The sequence below is a fragment of the Cnephaeus nilssonii genome, assembly GCF_951640355.1.
Source record: "Cnephaeus nilssonii genome assembly, chromosome: 8".
Classification (NCBI taxonomy): Eukaryota; Metazoa; Chordata; class Mammalia; order Chiroptera; family Vespertilionidae; genus Cnephaeus; species Cnephaeus nilssonii.
Genome location: NC_137079.1, coordinates 97803634 through 97828851, shown reverse-complemented (window position 1 = coordinate 97828851; position 25218 = coordinate 97803634). Strand labels below are relative to the sequence as shown.

Below are 25218 nucleotides of genomic sequence, written 5' to 3'. Positions count from 1 at the left end.
CAGCTATGTTATTCTTCATTTCTGACTGGTTGTCTTGTTTTCTATGTCTTTTTTTTAATGCTGTTGAACATCCTTATAATCATTAGTGTGAGCTCTATATCAAATAAATTGCTTATCTCCATTTCATGTAGATATTCCCCTGGAATATCTACATGAAATGGAAAAATAATATCTCTTGTTTTTCCATTTGGGGCCTATTTTTTAATCTATCCAGTTTGGGTGCCTCTTTATGTTTGTTTCTATTTATTAGGTGGATCTGCTATGACTCCCAGTCCTGGTGGGGTGGTCTTCTGTAGTGGGTGTCCAGTAGAGCTTAGTGGTGTAGTCTGCTAGATCTGAGCTGGGTGCTCTAAGAATGTCCATTATCTATGTTATGTGGGCCTTCTTATTGTAATTGGTTCTTGATTGTTTTTGTCCTTCATGGGTAGGCTCAGTTTTCAGGATGGCTGACTATGAGACTCAACCCCAACTACGTTTTGGCAACTGTCATATAGGTGCTGTCAGAACAAAACAACACCAAACCAGAAATACACACACACACACACACACACACACACACACACACACACACACACATTAAAAACTAACAATAGCAAAAAGAACACCCCCACCAAGACAAATAAAATAAGGCAACAAAAGAGAAAAGATAAAAAAATAGAATACTATAATGCAAGAGACCAAAAGCATTGGAGCAGAAAGAAGGAAAAGGAAAGAGGAGAATGTGAAAGAAAAGAAGCAGGAGAGACCACAGATCTGCTACACTAACCTAAGATGTGGCATTGTTACTCAGTACTTCCATATTTTCTAGAACTATAAGATGCTTCAAGCTCATCGTGTGTGTTTCCTGCAGCCTTAGAAAGTGACATCTGTCGAAGATATAGTGGAAGAAAGAGAGGAGAGAGAGGGGCCCCGAATGCAACCTAACTGTGGCTGCGAATCTAGCCTGCAGCCAAGAAATCTTTCAGGGGAGAGTGGCTGTGAAAGGGAGCCCAGCCTCACCTCCACCCAGGGAGACCTTGGACACCACATGGGCCCCTACAGCCACACTGCCTTGGCTGCGAACCCACAAACACTGAGACTCCAGCCTCCCCGCTCCTAAAAAGTTTGTCCAGGGGGAGACAAAATGGCGGCTGAATAGGTGGACAGATCCTGGGCCTTCTCATGGAGCAGATAGAAGAAAGAGCTGAATAGAATAACATCCACCTGGAATTGGTGAATTAAACACAGGTGGTGAGACAATCCATGGACGGAAACACCAGAGGTTGACTGGAGAGAGATAGGATCAGGGATCTGGACTGGAGTGAGAAACATATGAAGTTGTGACAAGAGTCTTAGAGGGAGACTACACCATACCAAATCCGTGTCCCTTGAGGACATGTGTAGGCCTTGACTGTGGATGGGTGTCCACAGGGCTGCTGGCAGCGTGGGACTCTAGATCTAAGCCCACAGCCATGGGAGGCTATGCCCAGAAAGGCAGCCTGAATTTCTGCACTGGCTGCACAGTGCCAGGGGGAGAGAGACACACAGCAGCATGGTTGCTCTGTCTTTATAATTTCCTTGCTTTTACTCGCTAAATGCAATGCATAGGATCTTTCAATTACAAACACTCACAGAGGCTACTGTGCAGAGGAAGGTGGTTCTGTGGAAGCTGGGGAGCAAAATAGGAAGAGACAATCAGGAATCCAGTTCTGGGATAGTCCGATCCCTCCAACCCTGAACAGATCTTTTTCTCCCGAAGACCAGACCCCTCCTAGCAGCGCAGCCACACCCAGCCTTGAGCTGGGCAGGGAAACAAAGATTCTAAATAACCCCAGGGAGCCCTTGGGGACTGCGTTGAGGGGTCATTTGGTCCCAGAAACTAATACATAAACACTGCCACCTAGAGGCCATGTCAGAAATAGACATTTGTGTAAATACTACTGAAAGCAGGCAGAGAAACAAAGTGGACAGATTGATCTCACACGCCTGAAAACAAGGCTGTGGAGTCTGACACAGAGAAGTGGTAGATCACTGGGAAATTCAACATGGTGCTGACTACCTAACAGGAGACTGAAACGTGGCAGACAGAACAGTAGAGAGGGGTCTTAAAACAGCCACCAGGGGACATTAAAACTCAAATTAAGTGAAAGAATTTCACTACTTTCCTTTACACTTTTTTTTTATTTTTTATCTTGTACTTAAACTAATTTTTTCTCTTTATTTTATTATTTTTTATTATTTTAATTATTATTTTTTAACCTTTCTTTTTTTGGGGATTAGTGTTCTACATTCTATTTTTATTTTTTATCATTATTTTACTCTATCTCATTTTTTTCCTTTATGCCAACCCTTTCTTCCTCACTTATCCCTTTTTCATCCTGTTTCTCTTCTCCAGTTCCTGCTTTAGTTTTTCTCTCTCCTTTCTTTTTACTTCTTGTTAAAAATTGACCTTCTTTATCTGCTTTATTGACACATTACTATTATAGTAGTCTCTGTTTGCTTACTCATATATCTAATTTCTCACCCCTGCTCCAAGTCTCTGCACCATTCTCTCTTCTCTTTCTTTGCTAGCCAATTTTTTTCTTCCTTGTTGTTGTTTGTTTGTTAGCTTTGTTTTTGATTTTTTTTTTACTTTATGCTTTTGTTTTTCCTCCCCTCACTTATTATCTTCTTCTACTAATAGCTTAATTAGTTTCACTCACCAAACTTAGGCCTATCTGTTCTCTACTATATTCTCCTTTAAAAAAAAATAGATAAATATATAGATAGATAAAGAAAAAAACAATTTTAAATTTTCATATATATATATGTATATATATATAAATTTTCTTTTTACATATATTTTAATTATTATTTTTAATTATTTTATTATTCTTCTTTATTTTTAAAAATTAAAAAAAATTATTGAGTGTGGTTTTTTTTTTTACTTTTCTTCTTATACACTAATTCTCTTTCTACCTTCTCTCTACTGAATTGTGGCTATTTCCCCATTCATTCAATTCCTTTACCTTACATTCTGGAAATAAGCTTTGCCTCTTCAGATTCAGCCCCCCCCCCCCCACTTTTTTCCCTGCGTGTTTGTTGTTTGCATATTTTTGGATTGGTTGTTGGTTTTGTGGAGTTTTCTCCCCAGATATGTATATTTCCCCCCCTTTTTTATTTTCTCTCTTACCTTTGTTCCTTTTTTCAATATCATTTTTGTGCTCTTTTCTCTCCCCTAATTCTCTTTTTTCTGGTGGTCACCTTTATTTGGGGTTATTGGTGTCATGAATACATTTGTGTTTTGTTCCCTCTCTGTCGTGTCTTGTTGAGTTGTATTTTGTGCCTTTTGGTCAATGTGATAGAGAGTGAGCCACTTAACCAGACACCCTGAGAGGAGTGAAAATGGGGAGACAAAGAAATAGCCCCTATATGAAAGAAAAGGAGGACTCACCAGAAAAGGAAGTAAATGAAATGGAGGCAAGCAATTTGTCAGAGAAAGAATTCATAGCAATGGTCATAAGGATGCTAAAAAAGATGGAAGACAAATTCAACAACATGTGTTAGAATCAAGAGGAAATGAGGACGAACCAAGAAGAAATGAAGAGTGACATAGAAGCAATAAAGAACACAATAAAAAGAATCAACAGTAGACTAGAAGAAGCTGAGGACAGCATCAGCAAGCTAGAATACGAGGTAGGAAAAAAACACCCAAGCAGAGCAGCAACTGGAAAAAAACAACAACTAAAAAACAGGAGTAGAGCCTAAGGGAGCTTTGGGACAAAATGAAATGAAACAACATCCACATAATAGTGGTGCTAGAAGGAGAGGAAACTGAGCAAGAAGTAGAAAATATGTTTGAAGAAATAATGACAGAAAAGTTCTGTGATATTGGGAAGAAAAAACTCACACAAGTCCAAGAAGCTTACAGAGTTCCAAACAAGATGAACTCAAAAGACCGACACCAAGATATATTATAATTAAATTGGCAAGCACCAGTGGCAAACTAAAATCTTAAAGCCTGCCAGAGAGAGACAGAGAGTTACCTATAAGGGATCTCCCATTAGACTATCAGCTGATTTCTCAACAGAAACACATCAGACAGGAAGGGAATGTAATTAAATATACAAAGTAATGCAAAGAAGGGACTGAAACCAAGAACACTATACCAAGCAAGGCTATCATTCAGATTTGAATGGGAAATCAGAAGATTCACAGGAAAATAAAGGGCCAAAGCAGATTATTATCACCAAATGAGCAATACAATACAGGGACTGCTATACAAAGAAGAAATAGGAAGGGAAGAAGGAACAAAAGCATAAAGAATAAAAATGGTGACGAGCAAGTACCTATCAATAATAACACTAAATATATATATATAGATTAAATGCTCCAATCAATAGACATAGGGTAGCTGAATGGATAAGAAAACTAGACCCATGTATCTGCTGTCTACAAGAGACCCTCCTCAGAACAAAGGACTCACACAGAATGAGAGTGAAGGGATGGAAACAGATTTTCAGGTGAATGAAAATGAGAAAAAGCTGGGGTAGCAATACTTATATCTGACAAATTAGACCTTTAAGTGAAGGCCATAACTAGGGATAAGGAAGGCCACTTCATAATACTAAAGGGAGCAAGTCATCAACAGGATATAACTTGGGTAAACATATATGCACCCAATACAGGAGCACCCAAATACATAAAAAAAATTTCTGGAAGATATCAAGGGAGAGATTGACAGTAATATGATCATTGTAGGGGTCTTTAATACCCCACTTACACCACTGGATAAATCTTCTAAACAAAAAATCAGCAAAGAAACATCAATCCTAAATCCTAGATCAGATGGAATTAATTGATATCTTCAGAACATTTCACTCCAAAGCTACAGAATATACATTCTTCTCAAGTACACAGGGGACATTTTCAAAGACAGACCATGTATTAGAAGAAAAAAAAGTCTCTTCAATTTCAAGAAGATTAAACCTTTATCAGTGATAACATTTGCAAATATGTTCGCCCATACAGTGGGCTTTCTTGTTGTTTTGTTGATGGTTTCTTTTGCTGTAAAAAAGCTTTTTATTTTGATGTAGTCCCATTTGTTTATTTTCTCTTTAGTTTCCATTGTCCTAAGACTGGTATCGGTGAAGAAATTGCTTAGGCATATGTCTGAGGTTTCGCTGCTTGTGGATTCCTCTAGTATTTTTATGGTTTCCCATCTTATGTTTAAGTCCTTTATCCATTTTGAGTTTATTGTTGTGTATGGTGTAAGTTGGTGATCTAGTTTCATTTTTTTGCATGTATCTGTCCAATTTTCCCAACACCATTTATTGAAGAGACTTTCTTGACTCCATTGTAAGTTCATGACTCCTTTGTCAAATATTAATTGAGCATAGTGGTTTGGGTCAATATCTGGGTTCTCTATTCTATTCCATTGGCCTATATGTCTGTTCTTGTGCCAGTACCATGCTGTTTTGAGAATACAGCTTGAAATCTGGTATTTAGATCCCATCTACTTTGTTCTTCTTTCTCAAGATTGCTGTGGTTATTCAGGGTCTTTTTTTATTCCAGATGAATTTTTGGAGAGTTCTTTCTAGGTCTGTGAAATATGTAATTGGTATTTTAATGGGGAGTGCATTGAATCTATAGATTGCTTTGGGTAGTATGGACTTTTTAATGATGTTAATTTTACCAATCCATGAACATGGTATGTTCTTCCATCTGTTTATGTCTTCCTCTATCTCTTTTTTCAGTGTCCTGTAGTTTTCCGCGTATAGGTCTTTTACCTCCTTAGTTAAGTTTATTCCTAGGTATCTTAATATTTTTGATGTGATGGTAAATGGGATTGCTTTTTAAGTCTCTCTTTCTGTAAGTTCTCTATTGGTGTATAGAAATGCCATAGATTTCTTGGTGTTAATTTTGTATCCTGCTACATTGCCGAATTCATTTATTAAGTCTATTAGTTTTTTGATGGAGTCTTTCGATTTTTTTTATGTACAATATCATGTCATCTGCAAATAAGGACAGCTTTGCTTCTTCTTTTCCAATTTGGATGCCTTTTAATTCTTCTTCTTGGCTAATTGCAATGGCTGATACTTCCAGTACTATGTCGAACAGGAGTGGTGAGAGTGGGCATCCCTGTCTTGTTCCTGTTCTTAGGGGAAATGGTTTATTTTTTGCCCATTGAATAATGTTATAACTGATAAAGGTTTAATCTCCAACATCTACAGAGAACTTATACAACTTAATAAAATGAAGATAAATGATCCAATAAAAAAATGGGCAACTGACCTAAATAGAATTTTTTCCAAAGAAGACAGAGGACGGCCAAGAGACATATGAAAACATGCTCAAAGTCACTAATTATCTGAGAGATGCAAGTCAAAATGACAATGAGGTACCATCTCACACTTGTCAGAATGGCTATCATCAATAAATTAACAAACAACAAGTGCTGGGGAGGATGCGGAGAAAAAGGAACCCTCGTGCACTGCTGGTGGGAATGCAGACTGGTGCAACCACTTTGGAGAACAGTATGGAGTTTCCTCAGAAAACTAAAAATGGAACTCCCATTTGACCCAGTAATACCACTTCTAGGAATATATCTCAAGAAACTAGAAACACCAATCAGAAAGGATATATGCACCCCTATGTTCATAGCAGCACAATTCACCATAGCTAAGATTTGGAAACAGCCTAAATGCTCATCAGCAGATGAGTGGATTAGAAAACTGTGGTACATCTACACAATGGAATTCTATGCTGCTATAAAAAAAGAAGGAATTCTTACCATTTGCTTCAGCATGGATGGACCTGGAGAGCATTATGTTAAGTGAAATAAGCCAGGCAATAAAAGAAAAATACCACATGATCTCACTTATTTATGGAAAATAAAGAACATTATAACCTGATGAACAGAAAGATAAATACAGAGGCAGTAAAGCACTGAACAGACTGTCAAATTACAGAGAAACGTCTGGGGAGTTTTGGGGAGGGGGGGAAAGAGATGAACCAAATTCAAGAAGATAAAAATTATATCAACCATCTTCTCATATCACAATGGTGTAAAATTAGAAATTGACTACATTAAAAACAATAAAAAGTCAAACAATTCAAGGCTAAATAGCATGCAATTAAACAATGATTGTGTTATCAAAGATGAAATAAAAAGCATCCTGGTAACAAATGACAATGAAAACACAACAATCCAAAATCTATGGGACATTGTGAAAGCAGTCTTTAGAGGGAAGTGCATAGCTCTACAGGCCTACCCACCGCCCCTCTCCCCCCCAAAAAATGAAGGTTATAAATTATCCAACCCTACAACTTAAAGAAAGAGAGCAACAAGAAAAACGCAGAGTAAGTAGAAGGAAGGAAATAATAAAGATCAGAGCAGAAATAAACAACACAGAGACAAAACAAACAAACAAAAACAAATACAATAGCTCAATAAAACTGGTTCTTTGAAAGGATAAACAAGATTGAAGAAAATTTAGCCAGGTTCACCAAGAAGCAAAGAGAGAGGACCCAAATAAACAAAATCAGAAGGGAAAGAAATGAAGTAACAACTGACCCCAAAGAAATAAAAAAAAATTATGAAAAAATACTATGAACAACTCTAGTTCACGAAACTGGACTACCTTGACAAAATAGGCATATTCTTAGAAAAATACAAGTTTCCAAAACTAAATCAGGAAGAATAAAAAAAACTGAATAGGCAAATAACTACTGAAGAAATTGAAACAGTAATCAAAAATCTTCCTGCGGACAAAAGCCCTGGTCTGGATGGCTTTACAAGGGAGTTCAATCAAGCATTGAAAGAAGATCTAGAACATATCCTCCTCAGACTATTCAAAAAAATTCAGAGAAGGGCACACTTCCAAGCTCTTTCTATGAAGCCAGCATTACCCTAAATTTAAAACCAGATAAATACACCACAATGATAGAGAACTACAGGCCAACATCCTTGATGAACATAGATGCTAAAATCCTCATCAAAATTCTAGGAAAGTGGGATTTATTCCAGGGATGTAAGGATGGTATAATATCTGCAAATCAATAAGTGTGATACATCACATAAACAAATTGAGAGACAAATACCCCATAATCATATCAATCAATGCAGAAAAAGCATTTGACAAAATCCAACACACTTTCTTGATAAAAACGCTCAGCAAAGTGGGAATAGAGGGATCAGACCTCAGCATACTAAAGGCCTTATATGACAAACCTACAGACAACATCATACTTAATGGGAAAACACTAAATCCATTTCCCCTAAGAACAGAAACAAGACAGAGACACCCACTTTCACCACTTATGTTTGATATAGTGCTCGAATCTAGCCATAGTGAGCAGACAAGAAGAAGAAATAAAACACATCAAATTGGAAAATAGGAAGTAAAACTATCATAATTCAGAGATGACATGATACTGTACATATAAAAACCCAAAGACTCCATCAATAAACTCTAGAATTAATAAATGAATTCAGCAATATAATAGGTTACAAAATTAACACCCAGGAATCTATGGCTTTTTTATACACCAACCAGTGGCCCAGTGTATGAAGTTTGTGCACGGAGAGGGGTTCCCTCAGCCCAGCCTGCACCCTCTCAAATTAAGGACCCCTTGGGTGATGTCCGGGACTGCTGGTTCATAACTGCTCACCTGCCTGCCTGCCTGATCACCCCTAACTTCCCTCCCCTGCCGGCCTGATCTTGCCTCCAACTGCCTTCCCCTGCTGGCCTGGTTGCCTCTAACTGCCCTCCCCTGCTGGACTGGTTGCCCCTAACTGTCCTCCCCTGCTGGCCTGATCTTGCCCCCAACTGCTTTTTCTTGCAGACCTGATCTCACCCCCAACTGCCCTCCCCTGCCGGCCTAATCTTGCCTCCAATGGCCCTCCCCTGCCGGCCTTATCTTGCCCCTAACTGTCCTCCCTGCTGGCCTGGTTGCCCCCAAGTGCCCTCCCTTCCTGGCCTGATCTTGCCCCCAACTTCCCTCCCCTGCCGGCCTGATCTCACCCCAAAATGCCCTCCCATGCTGGCCTGATCACCCCTAACTGCATCTGAATTAGCCACCACCACCATGGCTTTGTCCGGAAGGAAGTCAGACATCTGGAAGATGGCTGGTCAATCTGGTCTAATTAGCACATTACCCTTTTATTAGTATAGATAGATTAGGATAAGATTGCTCAAATGGGGTGGGGAGCAAAGCCTTTTTCAGCAGGAGGAGATGCTCTTGGAAGACAAAAATACATAATCCCTATATCTGGACTGATAGCCAGCCATAGGTACTGTACTGCCAAACCAGTCATTAAAAAATTGAATCACTTTCTTACACTTTACACCAAATAGCTGTTGCCCTTAAAACCCCTTCTCAGCCCCCACCTTAGGTTCTGCCTTCGCAGTTCACACAGATTAGGTTCTGATTGGTTGGTTTCTATTCCAGACAGCATCAAAAGCTCCGCCACCTAGGCAGCCATTGGTTCCTCACAGTTCACCCAGATTTGGTTCTGATTGGTTGGTTTCTATGCCAGTCAGCTTCTCTGGACCTATCTCCAGGCCTGATCAGAGAGGTGGAGCTGGTCAGCAGCCCCTGCAGAGGCCCGGAGAGAAAGTGAGAGGCAAGGGCTGATCAACAGCTGCCATGGAGGCTGCGGATCAGACCCTGCCTCTCTCTCTGGGCCTGTCTCCAGGCCTGATCCGCAGCCCCCTCAGTAGTCAGTGCTGGGTCAAGTGCCTGCAGTGGTGTTCGGTCAATCCTTCAGTTGATATGGACTCTGGGTTTTTATATATTAGGATAATGAACTCACAGAAAGAGAAACTAAAAAAACAAAAACAAAAACAAAACAATCCCATTTACCATTGCACCAAAAAAATTAAGATACCTAGGAATAAACTTAACTAAGGAGATAAAAGACCTGTTCTCAGAAAACTACAAGACAATGAAAAAAAAGATAGAGGAAAGACATAAACAAATGGAAGAACATACCGTGTTCATGGATTGGTAGAATCAACATCATTAAAATTTCCATACTACCCAAAGCAATTTATAGATTCAATGAAATCCCCATTAAAATACCAATGGCATATGTCACAGACCTAGAACAAACTCTCCAAAAATTCATTTGGAACAAAAAAAGACCCCAATAGCCACAGCAATCTTAAAAAAGAAGAACAAAGTTGGAGGGATCATAATACCGAATATCAAGCTATATAACAAAGCCACGGTTCTCAAAACTGCCTGGTACTGGCACAAGAACAGACATATAGACCAATGGAACAGAACAGAGAACCCAGAAATAGTCCCAAGCCATTATGCTTAATCAATATTAGACATAGGAGTGTAGAGCATACAATGGAGTCTAGACAGTCTCTTTAATAAATGGTGCTGGCGAAATTTGGTCAGATACATGCAACCAAATAAAACTAGATCACCACCTTATACCATACACAAAAGCAAACTCAAAATGGTTAAAGGATTTGAATGTAAGATGAGAAAGCATAAAAATCCTACAAGCTTCCATAGGCAGCAAAATAGCAGACATATGTCATAGCAATATCTTTACAGACACAGCCCCTAGGGCAATGGAGACTAAGGAGAAAATAAACAAATGGGACTACATCAAAATAAAAAGCTTCTGCACAGGAAAGGAAGCCATCAACAAAACAGCAAGAAAGCCCACTGCGTGGGAGAACATATTTGCCAATGCTATTTCAGTTAAGGGTTTAATATCCAAAACTTACAGGGAACTCATAAGACAACAAAATGAAAATAAACAATCCAATAAAAAAATAGGCAAAGGACCTAAATAGACACTTTTTGAAAGAGGACATATAGAAGGCTGAGAGTCATATGAAAACATGCTTAAAGTCACTAATCATCTGAGAGATGCAAATCAAAACAACAATGAGATACCATCTCACACGTGTCAGAATGGCTATCAACAACAAATCAACCAATGATAAGTACTGGTGAGGATGTGGAGAAAAAGAAACACTCGTGCACTGCTGGTGGGAATGCAGACTGGTGTAGCCACTGTGGAAAACTGTATGGAGTTTCCTCAGAAAGTTAAAAATGGAACTCCCATTTGATCCAGTAATCCCACTTCTAGAACTATATCCCAAAAAACCAAAAACACCAATTAGAAAGGATATATGCACCCCTATGTTCATAGCAGCACGATTTACAATAGCTAAGATTTGGAAATAGCCTAAATGCCCACCAGCAGAGGAATGGATTAAAATTCCGTGGTACATCTAAACAATGGAATATTATGTTGCTATAAAAAAGAAAGAACTTTTACCATTTAACTGGAGAGGATTATGTTAAATGAAATAAGCCAGTCAGAGAAAGATAAATATCACATGATCTTACTCATATTTGGGATATAATGATCAACATAAACTGATGAACAAAAATAGGTCCAGAGACTAGGTAGGACTGAACAGACCATTCAATCTTAGAGAGTAGGCAAACTTGTATATGTGCAAATTAGCATAACCAATGGACACAAACATTGGAGTGGTGGGGGCTTACCCTCAGGGGTGGGAGTGGCGGGGAGGGGTCAATCAGGGAAAAAGGAGACATATGTAATACTTTAAATAATAATAAAAAATAAAAGCATGAGAAAATAAAAAGAAAGACTAAAAGAGAAGAAAATCTACACTAATAAAAAAGAAACATGCAAATTTACCATACCTCTGCTATGCCCACAAGCCACGCCCACCAGCCAATCAGGATAAAGTATGCAAATTAACCCAACCAAGATGGCTGCAGCCATGGAGCAAGCAGGAGGCTTGGGTTTCCCCGGCAATGGAGGAAGCCAAGATTCCCACCTGCTCTGGCTGGCCCTGGCCTCTGCTCAAGGCCACAAAGTTTCAATTGTAGAAGATAAATAAATCCCAACAAAAATGGCGGCAGCCATAGAGCTGGAGAGAGCAGGAGGCTTGGGTTGCCCCTGGGCTCTGCTCAAGGCTACAAAGTTTCAATTATAGAAGATAAATAAATCCCAGACACCAGGGCCTCCACTTGGGTCACCAAGGGGCGTGGCTGGCCTGCAAACTACCACAGGCCCCTCACCCAGGCTGCCCCATGCCCCAAGGGAACCCCCACCCTGATCCGGGACACTCTTCAGGGAAAACCAGCTGGCCCTCACCCGTGCACCAAGCCTCTAATCCTAGCTAATAAAAGAGTAATATGCAAATTGACTGTCACTCCAACACACAAGATGGCTGCCCCCATGTGGTCAAAGATGGCTGCCCCCATGTGGACCCAAGATGGCCACCACAAGATGGCCAGCAGGGGAGGGCTGTTGGGAGGGACCAGGCCTGCAAGGGAGGGCAGTTGGGGGCAATCAGGCCAGCAGGGGAGGGCAGTTAGGGGTGACCAGGCTGTCAGAGGAGGAAAGTTGGGGGCGACTGGGCCTACAGGGAAGGGCAGTTCGGGGGGACCCAGGCCTGCAGGGGAGGGCAGTTAGGGGCAAACAGGCTGTCAGGGGAGCAGTTAGGCATCAATCAGGTTGGCAGGGGAGTGGTTAGGGGGTGATCAGGCTGGCAGGCAGAAGCAGTTAGGAGAAATCAGGAAGGCAGGCTGGTGAGCAGTTGGGAGCCAGTAGTCCTAGATTGTGAGAGGGAGGTCCGATTGCCCGATCCCTACCAGGATCGGGCCTAAATGGGCAGTCGGACATTCCTCAAGGGGTCCCAGATTGGAGAGGGTGCAGGCTGGGCTGAGGGATACCTCCCCCCCACTGCCGCTGTGCACGAATTTCGTGCACCAGGCCTCTAGTCCTATATAATAAAAGCCTAATGTGCAAATTGATGAAACTGAGGAATGATGGGTCAGCCAGGGGCGGGGCTGGCAAGCAGGTGGCACCAGGCCAGCCAAGGAGGGTGCCAGTGGGCAGCGGGAGGTGATGGCGATCGGGGGGTCGGGGGGGACTGCAGCAACTAGTGGCGGGAGGCGGGAGGGGAGATCAGGGGGCGGGGCTGGAGCTGCTCCCTGGTGGTCTGTGCACTCCCACAGGGATGTCCGCTGTGAGTGGGCCTAATCCATCAGTCGCATATCCCCTGAGGGCTCCTGGACTGTGTGAGGATGCAAGCTGGACTGAGGGACCCTGGCCCGGAGTGCATGAATTTTCGTGCACTGGGCCTCTAGTATGAAATAATAATAATAATTTTAAAAAGATAATAATAGTTAATAAAATAATATATGGAATAGGAAAATAAAAATGGAAATAAATAAATAAATAACTATGAAAGCAAAGAAAGAAATGAAGGAAAGGAAAGAGAGAAATAAGGGATCTGAGAGAAAAAGGGGAAGAAAAGAAATGAAATAAAAGGTTATATACCAAGTAATAATAAATAAATCAATAGAAAAGGAAAAAAAGTGGAGTTAGCCTCCACAGATTTCGGTGCCTTCTGTGTTCACTCTATATCTGCTATTTCTGGAGCTCTCTGGATTTTCTCTGATGTTATCTAAGGCTGGCCCATGGGTGTGCCATTAACAGGCATTCCCATAGGTTCTCTGGTGCAATCTCTGGTGGCTTTCTCTGCCTGGTTTTAGGCCAGGAGTCTGATGCTAAGCAGGTCAAAGCTCAAAACAGTCTGGTGGGTGGGGACTCTGAAGCCCAGAGACTTTGGTCTGCCTTTGGTCTTCCCCTTTGAAGGTCCCTGCTCTGAATTGCTTTCCCTTCCCCCATGGATCCAAGCTCTGTGGGTTACCTGGGACTTGGTCAGGGTGGTATAAACAGATTTATAATCTGTAGGAGTGGGGGAAGGCATTTCCTCTCTTTCCAGACTCCATTGGCTGCTGGCTGTTCTCACTGGGGAGCTTGGATCTGCTTCTCTGTAATGCTGCTGAAGGGTCCAGCACACACCCCTCTGTTTCCTGGACAGAACCCTCTCTCCCCCTTCAGGAGACACTGTTGGAATACCTCAGCTCCATCTGGATTCCAGGAACCCCTCACCACCACTAAAGTAGGAAGGGATAACAAACAACAATACAAAACAAAGATCAGCCCTGCTTAGCATTCCAATCTTTCCATACAGCAAGCTCTGTGTCTGCTGTGCCATCAGACAGAGCAGTAGGGGCTCATATTTCTAGCCCCACACCATTTTCCTTAGGCTGGGATCACAGCAGAATCCAGCAGACCTAGTTGTTTGATAGGTTGGGAGTGGGGTGCCATAGTGATTTCCCTCTCTCTATTTTCAAATTTCCCCTTTTTTATAAGGATACCACTCAGATTGGATTAGGGCTCACCCAAATGACTTCATTTTAATTTGTAAAGAACCTATCAACAAATAAAGTCACTGTTAGGTAGCAGGAGTAACGCATGAGGCCAGAGTGGTGAGGGATTACAAATTTATTCGATCACCCACACACCAGGTGGCTGAACCTGGATGGCTCCAGCATCCAGTGAGGGGAGTCAGCGGCTTTTAAAGGACTTTTGGAGGAATTTTTCTGGGCGGAGACTTCTTTATGCATACCCGGAGGGGTGAGAATGGAATGTGGTCACCGCAAGTGAAAGTGGTCTTCAGCAAAGGGAATGTCCATAGTGAAATGACCTGAAAAGCCAATTGCCAGGGGAAGGGTATCACCTCAATTTCTCCATCAAACCTAACATTCCAGACTTTTTGTTTTATGGAATAGGGACGAAGGTCATATCTTCTGTAATTGCTTCCTGCTGAGGTGGGACATTGAGATCACTGGGGAATGGACTTTGATAGCAGTGGGCTGGACTAGGGGTGCAGCAGCATGATTTCCCCAAGAGACTGGTTGGTGAAGTCTCGAGAGAGATCCTGTTGAGTGACTTGGGAGGTAAAAGCTGGTCCTGAGGCTTCCACAGCATCACTTGTCTGGTTTTGCTGCTTTTCTGGGGCTGGAGCTGAAATACAACTGAGACTTAGATGTTATTTTTAGGGGGGAAAAGAATAGGGGTCTCAGTTGCCTCACTAGTGATATGAAAGGAAAGAATAGGTTACCCTGGGGGTGAGGTTCTTGTTTTCCCAGTTTTTCCCCTTGCTGGGCATCCACAGGTTTCTTGTAGGTCCTGAGACAGGGTTTCAATATAGGATGAGCAGTGGTTAAGCGCCCTATGGCAGTTCCAACCCCTGTTGTGATGCTGAGGGTTAGGAGGAGAGGGATTATCTGGACCCCTGTTTTGTGTCAGATATGATGGGTTACAGGGACAGGTAAAGACTGATTATTGGGCTACATCTACATGGATGAGAGATAAGAGTACAGGTTCCTGTCCAGCTGATGGGGAGACAGATGTATGTGTTTTCCCCACAGAGGAAGAAAAATCCCTGATCATGGAGACAAGCTGAAAGGTGTAAGGAGAAGAGGTGAACTAAAAGGTATGATATTCCCTTTCCCGGTTCCACACTCCAAGCTGAGAGGATAGTCGCCTTGGCGCTACCAATAAGGGGTGACAGATGAGTGGTTGAGATTTTATTGCAGTGAAAGTGGGAGGGAATGCTAGAATGGGCTGTTATCCAAGGGAAAAGAGAAAGGGAAGGAAGGAGCAGTGGAAGCCAGGCACCTGGATGGTTGGATAAGAAGTAAGACACTGTGCTGGCTTAACTTCTTATTTTTACTGAATCTCAATCCCTGCTGTTTTTCTGAATATTCTGGTTTAGCTTAAGAAGTATCCAGCAACCTTGTCCTGCCAGGCTTGGAGAATAAAATCTCACTTTCTTGCTCAGTGATTCAGAATCAGAATTGTTAGGGGTAAGATGTTTTGTTGAAGGAGAAAGATCTGATGGGTAGAGCAGGACTGAGAGAGAGGATTGGGACTGAAGGGTGAAAAAGGCCTGGATGTAGGAAATTTCTGACCATTTTCCATTGCAGTGACAGCAATTACGTAAATTTCTCAGTGTGTTAAAATTGAAAGTGTTGTTTTCAGGCCATTGAGACTTATTATCTAGTTTATATTGTGGCCAAACAGTGTTACAAAATAAAGTGAGGTGGTTGGGCATGATGTCCCCCGCGAGTGTGCAGAGGGAGTGGGCGTGGCCCACAAGAAAGGAAGGGTGAGTGACAGACCACAAATCCAAAGGTGACCGTTTAGCGCAGGCGTCCCTGCTGCTAAACAAATCACCACGAGAAACGAAAGGTAACCCTGTGGACTGGGCATGCCCAATCCAGAAGGACCCAAAGAGGAACGGCTGAGGAGTCTTCTGGCCTAGCGCTAGGACTTTTGAGGTGAGAGACTCATGAGAAGTCAGAGAGAGAGTGGGCAGAGGACCCATGATGAGGGCAATTGTGGAACGTCACTCACCTAGAGAAGAGTGGCCGGTGTGGGATGGAGGGTCAGCAATGGAGAAAGAGAGATTCCTGGTCTCACATCCTCCTTGGCTGGCTGGGGAAGACCCGCAAGGGAGGGAGGCCTAATTGAGGCTGGCAATCGAGTCACCCGAGTAGGATTCGGAGGTAAGCCCAGGACTAGCTGCTGCTGCCTACTGCTCCCCAAGTAGCAAACTCGGGTTGACCGAAGCCTGGACGATGGCTCCCCATCCCCTTGGAACCCTCCCAGGTTTGGGCACCAAATGTTATGTCGCTGAAAGAGGAAAGCATGAGGCCAGAGTGGTGAGGGATTATGAATTTATTCGATCATCCACACACCAGGTGGCTGAGCCTGGATGGCTCCAGCATCCAGTGAGGGGAGTCAGTGGCTTTTAAAGGACTTTTGAAGGGATTTTTCTGGGCGGAGACTTCTTTATGCACCCAGAGGGGAGAGAATGGAATGTGGTCACCGCAAGGGAAAAGTGGTCTTCAGCAAAGGGAATGTCCATAGTGAAATGACCTGAAAAGCCAGTTCTCAGGGGAAGGGTATCAACTCAATTTCTCCCTCAAACCTAACAGTCACCTTCTCAGATTCTGGTGGTTAGAACTTTAAAGTATAAATATTTTGTTTGGGAGGGGATGCAATTCAACCCAAGTTCAAACCCAGTGTAAAGGCGTAATAAACTGTATACAAAATGAAGATATGGCAGGGGTATGGATGCAGGAAAGAGTAAGGAATGGGGGTCTTAATTGCTTAAATTTTAAATTAGATGCAGAAATTGACAAATAATGACCCTTGGATCAAACCTGGCCTGCTGTCCTTTTTTATAAATAAATTTTTACTGGTACACAGGCATGTTGATTTTTTAATGTATTGTCCATGTCTGCTTTCCTGCTACAATGGCAGAATTGAGTAGCTGTGACAAGAGGCCATCTGTCTTGAAAAGTCCAAAATAATTATTATATGTCCCTTTACAACAAGTTTACTGGTCCCTGATCTTGGCAGAGCAGCATGCTCTACACATAAAGACTAGAATACATTTCCTGAGTTCACATAACTGTCCTGATGGAGCAATGGGAAAAATACTTTGGGGAGTGGGAAGTTTTGTCTGATGGCACAGATTTTGTCATTAGCCATCTCTGTTATTTTGAACAAGACCCTTAGTTTCCCTCTCTGTTTCTCATTTAGGAAGCCAGGGAATTGGTCACGTTGCCTTCCTAGCTTTGCTTCTGCTTAAATATAGTCAGATAGTAAACACTAGTCACTAAAAAGTACTGCATTGCACTATTCAAAAAAAGGCATAATTTTAGAAAAATATAATTTTCCCCATGGACCCCAATATTTTTTAATAAAATAATTTTTTTCATCAATTGGTAACCTGGCTTACCATGAAGTATAATGATATTTAAGGTCCTTTCTTCTTTTTAATATTGGGATCCTAAAAGATTAAATATGAGAGGAGAGCGAACATGTAAGATATGTTTCTTAAACAGAAATAAGCTTCACTGTGACAGAATTTTATTAGATCAACTTCTTATACATTTTGGTCACTCTGGCAATCATAACCTCAAATTGTGTCAGAGAGGCCATCTGGTCCTGCTATCCATACTAGAAAGGCTTACTTTGGGATTTTATGAAGAAATAGAAGAACGTATTAAGTAAGATTATGACTCCAGCATGAGTGGCAGATTCAAAAGCATGTCCAAATATTTTGTAGAGCCTCCCACCAAGTTGTTTTCCTACCCTTGAATCTTGCTTTGACCTATAGAATGCGGGTGTAGTGATGTTCTGCAAGTGCTGGACCTTAGGCCTCAAAGGCCTTTCAACTTTTGTCTTTGCTCTAACTGAATGTGTGGGAACTGGTCTAGGAACTGGAAGATGAGAGGCCAAGGGAAGCAGAACTAGGATGCTCAGGTGACAGCAGAGCACAAAATATCAGTCATGAGAGTATGAAAAAAACTTTGGAACAATCTGGATCACCTTTGGTGTGCCACACATTTCTCTAGTCTCCTGTGAGCTACCCAAAAAATCTCTGCTTTAGGCGTTATTTTATATAAATTGTAAAGTAAATAAATTTTCTATAAATAGAAAGTTTTGACTGTTCCTTTTTGCAGGCACTGAAATTATAGTCTTTAATTACAGAATTGTTATCAGTTGACTTCAATAGGAATTATTGCTGTCTTCCAAATATGCTGCATGAAATTCCAACTCTTTAGTGAGGTGATGGGATGGGTATTTACTAGTATACCCTTGGAGAGGAGAATAATTTCCTGCTTGTTGTCTGAGCTGGAAAAACACCTCCTTTTGTGCTAAGAACATCACATGGATTTCATTCAGTCTTCTAACTCTGATTTGTGGTGAGTACTGCAGCAATATTAAGAAATATTATGAGGCCACATGCAAGCTTAGTTATAACTGATTGGCAATGTATTTCCTAGAGAGAAAAGTGGCCCTTTATATACCAAGTATTTCTTATCATTGTCCATGGTACGTTCTATGAAAATAATTAAATAGCTTCTTTCCTCTAGTAGTAGTAGCATTGAGAAATTTCTATTTAGTTACTTCATATCCAGTAGGCATAGTTTAAAAAGTTGTATTAGTTAAGTTGGTAAAGTTTAATGAAATTCACTCATAATCAACATCATTAGAGATGGTAAGCTCATAAAAAGTGCGCAGGTTATTATTTTGATCATTCTCATTTATACAAGCCTATCTAATAAAGAGGGAATATGCTAACTGACCCTCATGCCATCGCAAAGATGGCGGCACCCACAGCCAATAAGGAGGGAAATGCTAATTGACTGCCACACCCTCGAAGATGGCGGTGCCCACAGACACGAGATGGTGGCGCCCAGTCCCCTCAGCCCCACTGAGGCGCCTGCCTCTGGTGTCCCCCAGTCCCCTCAGCACCCCAGCCACCCAGGGCCAGCCCGAGGCGCAGGCAAGCCTTGGATGGCAGTTGCCCAGCTGCCCAGGGTCACCCAAGGCTCAGGTAATCAGGCCTGGCCAAGGCTGGTACTGCTGGCAGTGGTAGCAGCAGAGGTGTGATAGGGCGTTGCCTTCCCCTGATCGCCAGGTAGCCTCCCACCCCTGAGGGCTCCTAGACTGTGAGAGGGAGCAGGCCGGGCTGAGGGACACACCCCTCCAGTGCATAAATTTTTATGCACTGGGCCTCTAGTTTCTTTAATAATAATCTATGTTAGCTACTTAGTTATTTAATCCATGACAATTTTTAACTATACAATAGAATTGAGAAGTGATGCACTGTAGGGGTTGGCAAATGACTGCCAGGTGCAGGTGAGCCACATACAACTTGCAACCTGTTTTTGTAACTAAAGTTTTGTTGGAACAGAGATAGGTCCATCCTCTCTAATAAAATGGTAATATGCAAATTAACCATCACTCCGCTACATAAGCCACGCCCACCAGCCAAGCCACGCCAACAAGCCAATCAGGGCGAGTATGCAAATTAACCCCAATCCAAGATGGCTACAGCCAAAGAGAGCAAGGTTTCCCAGGTAACAGAGGAAGCCAAGCTTTCCATAGCCGTTGCAGGCCTAAGCCTCCACTCAAGCTACAAAGTTTCAATTATAGAAGGTAAATAAATTCAAACAAATGGCAGCAGAATGGAGCTTGAGAGAGCAGGCCAGGGTTGCCGGTGGCAACAGGGGAAGCAAAGCTTTCCGCACACCCTGGCCGGGCTCACCCACTTAAGGCTACAAAGTTTCAATTGTAGAAGGTGAATTAACTGCCACCGAAATGGCTGCCGCCCCAGAGGGAGCAGCAGGCTTGGCTCCGCTCCAGGCTACAAAGTTTCAATTGTAGAAGGAAAATAAATTCCAGATACCAGGGCCTCCCCTTGGGTTGCCAGGGGGCATGGCCGGCCTGCAAACCACCACAGGCCCCTCGCTCAGGCCGCCCCACACCCAAAGGGAACCCCACCCTGATCCGGGACACCCTTCAGGACAAACCAGCTGGCCCCCACCCGTGCACCAGGCCTCTATCCTATCTAATAAAAGAGTAATATACAGATTGATCATCACTGCAATACACAATATAGCTGCCCCCATGTGGTCAAAGATCCTGCCCCCATGTGGACACAAGATGGCCACTATAAGATGGCCAGCAGGAGAGGACAGTTGGGAGGCACCCGGCCTGCAAGGGAGGGCAGTTGTGAGGGACCAGGCCTGCAAGGGAGGGCAGTTGAGAGGGACCAGGCCTGCAAGGGAGAGCAGTTGAGAGGGACCAGGCTTGCAAGGGAGGGAAGTTGGAGGTGATCAACCCTGAAGGAGAGGGCAGTTAGGGGTGACCAGGCTGGCAGAGGAGGGAAGTTGGGGGCAAACAGGCTTGCAGGGGAGCAGTTAAGCATCAACCAGGCAAACCACCACAGGCCCCTTGCTCAGGCCGTCCCACGCCCCAAGGGAACCCCACCCTGATCCAGTGGAGTGGTTAGGGGGTGATCAGGCTGGCAGGCAGAAGCGGTTAGGGGCAATCAGGAAGGCAGGCAGGCAAGCAGTTGGGAGCCAGAAGTCCTGGATTGTGAGAGGGATGTCCAACTGCCTGTTTAGGCCCGATCCGGGATCGGGCCTAAACAGGCAGTCAGATATCCCTCCAGGAGTCCCAGATTGGAGAGGGTACAGGCTGCGCTGAGGGACAACCCCCCCGCCATGCACAAATTTCATGCACCGGGCTTCTAGTATATTTCATATTGTCCATGGTTACTATGTGCTACAATGACAGGATTGAGAAGTTGTGACAGAGACCAGCAGAAATGAATAGTTGTGACAGAGACCTTTTGGCCTGAAAAACCTGAGATATTTATGATCTTACCTCTTACAGAAAAAATTTCCAACCATGATGGATTTAAATACTTAAGGCTCTAGTATTTGTTGACTGTTCTCCATATTCAGGGAATTATGGTGGGCATAGTTTTTTGTCTCTTTCCTATCTAATAAAAGGCTTTATTGGGAGCAGTGCTTTTTAATCTTGTCTGCACATAAAAAATCATTTGGGTAGTGTTACAGTTACTTGGACATGAACTGTGTGGGAGATGGATATTGCATGTTTTCCAAAGTTACAAAGCACTGATCAGGATTATTATTTTACACTTCAGCTATTTGCTCTAAGGGTTATATTATGTAACTAGAGGCCCAGTGCATGATTTAATCATGCACCTGGTGCACCAGCAGGCTGGCTGTCCGCCGGTGCACCAGGCCTTCCGAAAGCTTCCGGCGCGGCGGAGGCTTTCGAAAGGCCTTGTGCCGGAGCAGACAGCCGGCCAGCTCCACCGCTTTGGCTTTTGATCGCGGGGGAGCTGGCCGGCTGTCCGCCGGTGCACCAGGCCTTCTGAAAGCCTCCGGCGCAGCCATGGCTCAGCATCCTGCAGGCCCAATCAGCTACCCCAGCCACCCTGAGTCCCGCCCCCTGTGCCTCCTGCTGGCCCAATCGTGGGCGTAGTGGAGTGATGGTAATTTACATATTACCATTTTATTATGTAGGATTATCCAGTTTGACTTACCGTGACTCAAATATGATATAAAGTAAATCTGAAATAGATTAACAAAATAAAAAAATTCAAGGACTGGTGGGTGTTTAATTAGGATTGGGTGGGTCCTCTTAAAGTCCCAAGGCAATGGAATTTTTGCTGGTGTAAGTTTCTTTTATGTAAACTAACATTGCTTCCCCCACAAGCCTCCAGATTTAAAACTAATTGTCAGGCTAACAAAAGAGTCACTTAGTCTGTTTTTTGTGCCTTAACACTCTTGAATAATTGACTTTAGAAAATAAAACTCCATATCATGTATAGTTATATTCTGTCTTGCTGTTAGAAAATTTGTTTACATTGCAATGCTTAGAAAGTATTTGGGAAATCAGTTTAAATACAAGAAGATTAAGTTTTGGTAAGGTAAAGGCAAATCATTTTTTTTACTTTAACATGTAGCAAATTATAATGAACTAGAGGCCTGTTGCAGGAAGATTCCTGCAAGAATAGGGCTTCCTCAGGCCTATTCTACAAGAATAGGGTTTCCTGTGGTAGGCTTTGCTCCCTTCTCTGCTGCCTCGCTCCCTCACATCTCCGCTGCCTTGCTCCCTCCCTTCTCTCCTGCCTCGCTATCTCCCTTCTCCACCGCTTCGCTTCCTTCTGCAGTGCTTGGCTTCCTTCTACGCTGTCTTCAGTCTTCACTCCATGCCTGCATACGCAAATTAACCGCCATCTTTGTTGGGCTAATTTGCATACTCGCTCCTGATTGGCTGGTGGGCGTAGTGGAGAGACGGTCAATTTGCATATTACTCTCTTTATTTGGTAGGACTAGAGGCCCAGTGCATGAAATTCATGCACGGAGGGGGGGCGTGTCCCTCAGCCCAGCCTGCACCCTCTCCAATCTGGGACTCCTCAAGGGATGTCCGATTGCCCGTTTAGGCCCGATCCCGGCTCAGGCCTAAATAGGCAGTTGGACATCCCTCTCACAATCCAGGACTGCTGGCTCCCAACTGATCACCTGCCTACCTTCCTGATTGCCCCTAACCACTTCTGCCTGCCAGCCTGATCACCCCCTAACCACTCCGCTGCCAGCCTGATTGATGCCTAACTGCTCCCCAGCCAGCCTGTTTGTCCCCAACTTCCCTCCTCTGCCGGCCTGGTCACCCCTAACTGCCCTCCCCTGCAGGGTTGATCACCTCCAACTGCCCTCCCTTGCAGGCCTGGTGCCTCCCAAGTGCCCTCCCCTGCTGGCCATCTTGTGGTGGCCATCTAGTGTCCACATGGGGGTAGGATCTTTGACCACATAGGGGCAGCTATATTGTGTGTTGCAGTGATGGTCAATCTGCATATTACTCTTTTATTAGATAGGATAGAGGTCTGGTGCATGGGTGGGGGCTGACTGGTTTGCCCTGAAGGGTGGGGGTTCCCTTGGGGCGTGGGGCGGCCTGAGCGAGGTGCCTTTGGTGGTTTGCAGGCTGGCCACGCCCCCTGGAGACCAAAGGGGAGGCCCTGGTATCTGGAATTTATTTACCTTCTACAATTGAAACTTTGTAGCCTGGAGCAAAGCCAAGCCTGCTGCTCGCTTCCCAGCCAGCAGTGATTTCTGTTGGAGTTAATTCACCTTTTATAATTGAAACTTTGTAGCCTTGAGTGGAGGCTTAGGCCAGTAACAGGAGGCTCGGAAAGCTTGGCTTCTTTTGTTACCACGGAAACCCAAGCCTCCCTCCTGCTCGCTCGGCGGCCAGCAACGATTTCTGTTGGAGTTAATTCACCTTCTATAATTGAAACATTGTAGCCTTGAGTGGAGGCTTAGGCCAGCAACAGGATGGCTTCTTTTGTTACCGCAGAAACCCAAGCCTCCTTCCTGCTCTCAGTGGCGGTAGCCATCTTGGTTGGGTTTATTTGCATATTTGTTCCTGATTGGCTGGTGGGCGTGGCTTAGGCATAGCGAAGGTGTGGTCAATTTGCATATTACTCTATTATTAGGTAAGATATCCCAGATATAATGGATCAGGAAGCTCTCTCACAGATCTGGTTTTAAGTATTCCAAGAATATACACTCTCATTGACCTGTCTAGTGCACCATTGATTTTTATGGGCTTAAATGATAATTTGAATAAGTCACACACCAAAATTTTCTATAGACATCTCGAAGTAAGACACATGAATTATTGGAATTACAGATAGGTAGAAATTGTTTATAGATGAAGAAACTCAAACTTCAGGATATTTATCCCAAAAATATATCTTGAGAACTTCCTGGTCAGGTTAACACACCAAGAGTAAAAATTATGCATTTATAATTTAACTAGAGGCCCAATGCACAAAATTCATGCAAGGGGGGGGGTGTCCTCTCAGCCTGGCCTGCACCCTCTTGCAATTCGGAACCCCTCAGGGGCTGTCCAACTACCAGTTTAGGCCCAATGATCGGGTCTAAACCAGCAGTCAGACATCCCTCTTGCAATCCGGGACCACAGGCTCCTAACTGCTTGCATGCCTGCCTGTCTGCCTGATTGCCCCTAACCACTCACCTGCCTGCCTGATCACCCCTAACCACTCACCTGCCTGCCTGATTGCCCCTAACTGCTTGCCTGCCTGCCTGATTGCCCCTAACTGCTTGCCTGCCTGCCTAATCACACCTAACCAACTCTGCTTTGGCCCCCCCCGTTGCCATAGCTTTGTCTGGAAGGACTTTCGGAATGACATCCAGAAGGTCATTCAGCTGTCTGGTCTAATTAGCATACTATGCTTTTTATTATTATAGACTAGGGACCCGTTGCAGGAATATTTCCTGCAAAACTTATGGCGGTGGGCTTCCCTCCCGCACCCCCACCTCTCCCGCTGCAGCGGGCGGGGAAGGGTGGGCTGAATGGGCGTGGCGCCTCCCGCCCGTCCCGCCCACTGAACCCAGCCCACCTCGCCCCACACTCCCGACCCTCTGTGCCCGCTGACGCTGACGCAGCTGCCTCTGTGGCCATGCACTGCCGTCACCTCCGATCACCCCGACCTGCCGCGCACACTGCCACCGCCTCCTCAGCCCCAAGAGCTGCTGCTGCGCGCCCCACCCGCCCACCCACCTCGCCATGCCCCGCCCGCAGCCACCACTGCCTCCAAGGCCACCACGGCCTCGCACACTGCCTGCCATGCCCTGCCTGCCGCCTCCACTGTGCGCCCCGCCCACCGCCACTGTGGCCGTGTCGCCGCCACTCACACTGCCCACCACCGCCTCAGAGGCCACCATGGCCGCCTGCTCCACAGCTGCACCACCACCCACCCACGCAGCCGCCATGCTTTCTGCTTTCTTCACTCCTCCCTCCCTCAGCATATGCAAATTAACCGCCATCTTGTTCGCTCTGATTGGCTGTGGGCATAGCGAAGGTATGGTCAATTTGCATATTACTGTTTTATTAGATAGGATATTTCAGCCGCTCAACAGCTAGTTTGAGCATAGATATGTAGAATTATGCCCAAAAAAATCCACTTTGTC

The 25218-nt window shown here is 44.0% G+C and overlaps 1 pseudogene across 1 annotated transcript in view; it reads right to left on the bottom strand.

The window, feature by feature from the left end:
- LOC307104083 (neurofilament light polypeptide-like) overlaps positions 1 to 24972 on the bottom strand; it is a 39407-nt pseudogene extending 14435 nt beyond the window's left edge. The window contains exon 1 of the transcript in view: positions 24913 to 24972. The product of the transcript in view is annotated as a neurofilament light polypeptide-like (transcript). The remainder of the gene's footprint in view (positions 1 to 24912) is intronic.
- Positions 24973 to 25218: the final 246 nt, after the last annotated feature.